Source organism: Trematomus bernacchii, unplaced genomic scaffold (genome assembly GCF_902827165.1).
Source record: "Trematomus bernacchii unplaced genomic scaffold, fTreBer1.1, whole genome shotgun sequence".
Lineage (NCBI taxonomy): Eukaryota > Metazoa > Chordata > Actinopteri > Perciformes > Nototheniidae > Trematomus > Trematomus bernacchii.
Genome location: NW_022987648.1, coordinates 75,711 through 83,267, shown reverse-complemented (window position 1 = coordinate 83,267; position 7,557 = coordinate 75,711).

Here is a 7,557-nt window from a genome sequence, read left to right as displayed (position 1 = left end):
TCATGTTTGCACTTTAAATTTGCAAAAGTAAAATGTTTATTTGTCTCTATAAAAACTGTCCTGTCATGAAAAATGAAATGAAATCATGAAAATTCATTCAGATTTAGTCTATTTATGATGCATTCAGCTCAAAAATCATGTCATGCAGCTCTCCCCTATATGAAAGTACATAAGAAGCTTTTCATTTTAAAAAGTATCGGTATCGGTATCGGCGATACTGGCCCTGAAATACTTGGTATCGGATCGAATCCAGATTTTGTGGTATCGCTCACCCCTACCGTGTAGTGGAAATGCGCCAAAAGTGTGAGGCTTTAATCGTTAACTTCAGCTAACTTTATGCGAGCGGCAACATGGATCGATTTTTTGTGAAGTTACCTAAAGTGAGAGAGGAGACAGCGTCTGGCAGAAAACGTCACTTGCAAACTTTTGGCTGTCTGTGGAGACCGAGTTCCCCCACCTCGCCAAAAAGGCTGTAAAAGTGCTCATTCCCTTCACCTCCGCCTACCTGTGTGAGTGCGGGTTTTCCGCATTGACTTTGATCAAAAGCAAGTACCGGTCAAGGCTGCAGCCAGAGGATGATCTGTGTTTATTCATGTCTACATTCAGGGCTGGACTGGCCATCTGGCATACCGGGCATTTTCCCGGTGGGCCGACGTGCCTTTTGGGCCGACACGTCATTTTTTTTTTTTTTCTGAAGTCCCGGCCCATAAGACGGGTAGATTGGCCCTCTGTTTAAATGTTTTAGTAATTGACACTGGGCCGGCCCACTCAAATCTTTAATCACCTCCCCCTTTGGGCCGCTCGGTGTGCATCATTAAATCACGCCCCCAGGAGGTGAGCCGGCCGTTGAAGCCAAATCGCCTTTTTTTTTCGAGAAAAAAAAAAGTTCGAGTTAGAAATGGAGAAGGCGAAGGCGAAGACGAAGGCCAAGCGAAAAGGGGGAGCAGAAAAATTGCGGGCAAGAAAAAAGCAGGCCCTTCGTGCTGATGTTGCCGCTTGTGTCAAAATAACCGACATGTTTAGTACAGGTGCAGGTCCATATTCAGCACCCGTGGCCGATATTGGTGGTGGTGAGGAAGATGATGAGAGGGAGAGAGATCCGCGCGAGTGGGGAGAGGGAGGAGAACTCGCGGTAAGCAGAAGCTAAGAAAATTAGGAAAAGATTATTATTAAGGTTATGATACTCTGTAGTTCTGGAACCCATTAATATCCCCTTGATGAAGCACTAATAAGACAAATATTATTAGAGAAACATTCGTTAGCCTACAAGCTAGTAAGCTGGCTATTTTAGGTTTTCCCTGGCAAGTTAAAATATAGCTTAATGGGACTCTGATACGTTGTCTCATTGAAAGAATGTCATTATTTTGTTAACCACCATTCATGAACAATTACTGTCAGCTGGCAGCTTGTTTTGTTTAGTTTATTTACTTATGTGTTTATAAGGGCAACAGTGGTCTTTTGGGACCTGAACAAAATGTTTATAGTCAGCTTTTTGTGGTAGTTTTGATTGACAATATATAGAATGAATAATATAGAAATAGAAGAAAAAATGTAGGCACACATGTAGTTTTGACCATTAACTGTGTGGTATTGTTATGTCAATGCCTATTTGTATGGACCTCTATCAGGGACCAAAGAGGTCACCTGCATCCTTTTTGACTCTCCCAAAGCCCCCCAACTACACTCACACATGCAAACAGACACACACACACACAGACACACACACACACACACACACACACACACACACACACACACACACACACACACACACACACACACACACACACACAGAGAGGAATGGACGCTGGACATAGTGCCCCTCTCCACAACAAGCATTCATTTTAGTTATTTCAGTCTAGTATATAAGTTACTTTGTGTGTACAGTATATATATACAGTATATATATCTTGCTAGTTGTGTACTTTTGTAATTTATGTGGGATTTCTGTCAAATGTTGCTTCAACTCTCTTTGTAAATTTAAATCTGTCTCTTTCAAACCTATTCTCAGGAAAAAAAATAAAGACAGTGGATAGTATTTTTGGTTAAACCTGTGTTCCTTCAGTTCTGTGTGCTCTGTGAGGTTCTGAGAAACCAGCCGCCTAAGACTTGCACTATAGCCCCTTGCGTGCGTCAATCAATCAATCACATTTTATTTATATAGCCCAATATCACAAATTACAATTTGTCTCAGAGGGCTTCACAGTGTGTACAGGTACGACATCCTCTGTCCTTAGACCCTTGCAGCGCTCAAGGAAAAACTCCCCAAAACAGACCCCACAATTAACAGTGGGAAGTAGGAAGAAACCTCTGTGAGAGCAACAGAAGAGGGATCCCTCTCCCAGGACGGACAGACGTGCAATAGGTGTCGTGTGTACAGATGAAAAAGGCAATACAATTACAGCGATTAAAAAAAGGATGGAAAAATTAAATGAAAGCGTCAATGTATATAAAAAGATGCCGTCGACTCATCCTGTAGACTCATCTGGTCCTATCTCTATTATGTTGTCATAGAAAGGGGAGGCAGGGCACTATAGGGTCACCCCCCCCTAAATTCACTAGAAGTCATCATTTAAGGGGTTATTTTTAAAACTTTTCTTCTGTGGGGGGCATACCCCCCCAGACCCCCCTATTAGTGCTCGGTCACTGTTCGCTTTGTGAGAGGGTTTGAAGGTCTAATTTCTAATGATTGATAGTTACACATACTTGTGGTATGTATTAGTTTTGTTTGCCCCTGGTACGTAAAAAGGATAATAATAGCGTTTTTTAAAATTAGGAACCGCTACTATTCGTTTGTTTTATGGATTTGGGCCGGTCTGGGTCTAAATGCCAGGGCCGATTTGCTGTCCCAGTCCAGCCCTGTCTACATTGCATCCCCGCATCATCCGCCTGTGCGCATCAAAGACGCAGACTCATTGCTCCCACTAAAGTAGGGGTGACGGCCCCTACACACGGCGGCGTGCGTTGACGCTTCAACGCTTCTGCCCATTCACTTTGAATGGGGTGACGTCACGATTCGCCGAACTGCATTCTGGGAGCAAAGCGTAGCTTTTCTCGCGGTGCTCGCTGCAAAAGTAGAGCAATGTTCTACTTTTGAAGCTGAGGCGGAGGCGTCAGCCAATCAAATCCCGCGTATGCAAATCTGCCAGTACAAGCGCTAGCCAATCAAACCGCGTGTATGCTGAGAGAGCCAGACCGCAGTTCATTTCCTCATATGCCAAAAAATGGAGGAGAAAATAATCGTAGCGGTAGGGAATCACCCGGTGCTTTCAGTCCCTGTTCACCTACCGGGATATAAACCGGAGGAGCCAGGCATGGAGGGAGGTGGCAGAGACAGTGGGTGAAACTGGTAGGTTTTCGCCTGTTTGGGGAGTTTATATCCAGTGTACTTCGTTTGAATGGACAGCAGGCATAGACAGTATATTTAGCCACCATGCAATGTTGCATAACATAGCACCATAGACATTAATTAAAAATCGCTTTTTAGACATTAATGTCTATGGTGAGATTCATACACGGGAGCCTTTTTAAAGCCTTTTTACCCCGCTGCAAACAGAAACCCCCCCCCTTCCCATCACAAACTTTACACAGACCCCCCCTTCCAATTATCAACTCCTGTCTTGTTTCCGCAAACTCTTGTGTCCTGCAGCAGCTAAAAGTTTTGCAAGCCCCCGTTCGTTTAGTACCTAAAATAATAGACATCGCTTTTTCCAGCTGACAAACCCGACTTTCTGGTCACTTCTTCAATTTTCCAGCCCTTGGGGAGAGACACGGGAGATTCATGTGATTGGTTGTTGGTCGCGTTGCTCGCGTAAACTCCCCAAGCTCAAGACACGCCCACCGCCAAGCGGCAACGCACGCCGCCGTGTGTAGGCTGCGTGAGTGTAATAAGGAGGCAAAGTTGACGTTCAGTGTGTTGCCGGGAGCATATAAGGATTTATCCACGATGTTGAAAATGTTAAATATGTTAAAAAAATATGTTTAAAACATAAAGATAAAAAGGTTTAAAAAAGTTATTGTTTAATGTTTTAAGGAGGTGACGCTACTCAGCCAATCAAATCGGTGCAGTCAGTGAGTCAGCACGATAGATTCAAACACACACACAGAGACGAGACAAGAAGAGAAAAACAGTCGGAGTAGGCTATTTCAAATGGCATGCTCAAAAAAGAGAAAGGTAGACAGTGAAAACAGAGCATTTAATGACATTTTCTCTTACTGGACCTCTTTGAAATGCAATTGAATATCCCTGCATTATAGAAACAACAACAACAATAATAATAATAATAATAATAATAATAATAATAGCAATAATAATTGGGAGGGGGGGCACGGCTATTCTTATGTTCTCTGAGGGGAGGCTCACCTTCCCACACTTTGAAAACCCCTGCTATAAAGCATATTCATTACTCGTTATTCTCTAATCATTCATTAAAAACTGTATATAATGGCTATTTTACACATTCCTTTCAAGATTTCAAGATTTTCAAAGGTTTATTGACATATCATATACACAACTACAGTGTAGTTATGCAATGAATGAAAAACTTGGGTCGCAGGTTCCTCAACAGCGCATTACAAGACATCTATCAATATGTGTGTATACCTCCACCATTAAACTGTCATATTCTGCACATTTCTTATTCTATCTACATACATCTTATAAGAGTATAATAAATATGTATAATATCGGTTACAATAAGTGTTTCAACATAGTTAACATTGCAGGAAAGTTGATTGTCAAGTCCCAAAACAAACCATGCAATATATTAGACGTTAAGTACTTTGTCAGGCTTAATATTTATCTGTAGATACCCCCAAAACCTTTTGCTTACATGTATTTAAAAGAAGACCTTAACCTAAAGTATTATTTAATGTTTTAATAAAGCCTAATTAGTTTGTCTGTTTTGCAAATCCTCCTATCAGGCACTAAACTGTTTTATTGTAAAGATCATTTACAGTATCTTCTTGATATTTTCTATTCTATATATCTATCATTGACCTTCTACTTTCCCCCTAATTTGTATGTACTCTTAATATTTAAATGTTTTCATCAAATATAACACATTCAACAAAACATTGCAAGGCAAGGCAAGTTTATTTATATAGCACCTTTCAGGCAATTCAAAGTGCTTTACAAAAATGAAAGACATTAAGAAAAAGGCATCTACCTGCATTGGAATTACTCTAAATGTGTAATAACGTGCTTTAACCAGTAGGTGGTTCGGGTTAAAAAGCTGTCACAATAAAATATACTGCTGTTTCCGGTTTAGTTTACGACCAGTGGCGGCGCCAGAGTATTTTTGTTGGGTAATCTATGGTAGGGCTAACCCATACAGTGGTGGGGCTCAAGTCAGTATTTGCAATGTAATTACATACACGCTATATCGCCCCCCTTGACAGTGAAACGCCACGCGTGAGGTTTAGATTATTTCCCTGTCTCAATCCAAATTGAACTGCATGAAATAAAAAGGCACATTTGTCTTGTAGTAAATAAAAAGGGCGACCTGGAGCCAATCCTGCAATTTGCCCACAGGTGAAAGAGTTGACATGCTGAAAACCCAACCCCTGCAGGGGGGTCTGGGGGGATTCTCTCCAAGGAGATTTTTTGAAATACTAACATAAAATACACATTCTGGTACTCTCTTGAGAAGAAAAATAAATAAATCTATTACTACACGTTTAAAAAAATGAATGCCATTTTTGTTTTGTGTTACTTTGTTCTGAAAGCTGAACCTGCTGCTCCTCACAGAGAGAAGAGGGAAGAGGCTGTGTGAATTACTTTACATTGTGGATAAGGGTGGATATGTTCTGTGTGTCAAAATGAAAGACAGCCCACACACCTATCAATCATCAAACCGTGGGGTCTTATTTCATTACGTGTTGATTTCTATCAACACGTAATGTTGTATCGATGTAGCCAGATGTACTACAGCAAAAGTATTCTCCGTCGGGACTTCCTGCAACAACACCACGCCGTTATCGTGATTCTGATTGGCCAGAAGACATTATCAAAGATGTTTTATTGAGAAGACGATCACTACGTGACAAAAGTTTTCAAAACCGTTTCTAGTCTTCGGTATTTCCAGACAAGTGGCTACTGAAATCAATCTTACTAACTGCTGTCTGTGCAATTTACTCCGCGCGAGTTGGCGGACTTTATTTTGCTTACTTTAACATCATTTTTCATGGCGGGGCTAAGATGGGGCTAAGCCATTTCTTGGTATGGCTGTAGCCTACCCCAGCCATACCCTGGCGCCGCCACTGTTTACGACGGATATATTTTGTTATCCACAGACGACCACACATATATTGTTTTGATATTTGTAACTCAAAAGCGATGGGAAAAACCCACAGCAACACAGACAAGATGGTCTTAACATGACTCAGCTGTCTAGTTAATAAAACATTATAATATCAAACAAAATATTACGATTAACTTTATTGTGAAATTAAAACAGAACGGTAAAAGAATAGTTTCCGGCCTATTCTGAGGCCCAATCTCTGTAGATAAATAAAGAACTAAGCCAGATGTGTAATATTTAATGCAGCCGAACCATTTATTACAATGCATTTATGTGATGACTTTCAAAGAGTAAAGCAAGCACTAGCTGAATAAAGTATGATTTTATCTTTTACGAAACGTTTTCTTTTCATATGGAATACAGTTGGAGGTCAACCAATGACAGAGCTTGAGGACTAATCACGGGGTTTGTCGAGCAAAGCGCATGGTGTAGTCTCAAACGATAGCTGAGGATTAGGGGTAGTATAGTGTCTTCGGCCAACCTAAACTCCGATACAACTATTTGTTTCTCAGAGTCGAAGGGGAAAAACACAAAACCATTGTACACAATTTAAACCAATCAATGTTGTGTAATTAACAAGGATAATCTGGTGTTTTTGAGTTGATGAGTAGTGCAGATATCACTGTAAAATCAATCGACAGGTAGGAGAATACTTATTTCCGGGTGTAAAATTCTCCGTTATCCAATGGGAATGGACGCTCACATTGCCTTTAACTGCCGCCGACATGGACCGATGCGGTGCTTCCCTGAGCCTCAAGTACTGCCGCCGATGGGAATACATTGCAATCAGTTGAAAGCTCTTTGCGTCCGTTTATGAAGCTGAAGGAGACTCGGTGCGTCACAACTGCAAGCGTCGCTATTGGACTATTAGGGAGTGAGACTGTGTTGCTCTCCCCCACCCGGGGAGCAGGCCTCAGTGACCTAGGGTTGGTCTGGCTAATAAACAACGGAGTGAGACACCCCCCCCTTTATTTCTAGCTCTTACCCAGCACAGGAATGTAGGGACAGGGCTGCTGAATTATAATCAGCACTTTGTAGTTTTAATATGCCTTGCAGGCTGTCAATTCCAAGCCATCCCTCTGCATGATGATAGAAGGACATAGGGAAGATAAGTAGGCTTGAGGAGACATGATGGCAAATGGACTTAGGCTGCCGTCACCTGAAGGGAAAAACAGGCTGATGCATGAATCAAGCACTGCCTGGCCTGGCTGTAAAGGGAGTGTTCCAGTTGTGCTGTAATGATGTCTCACTTTCT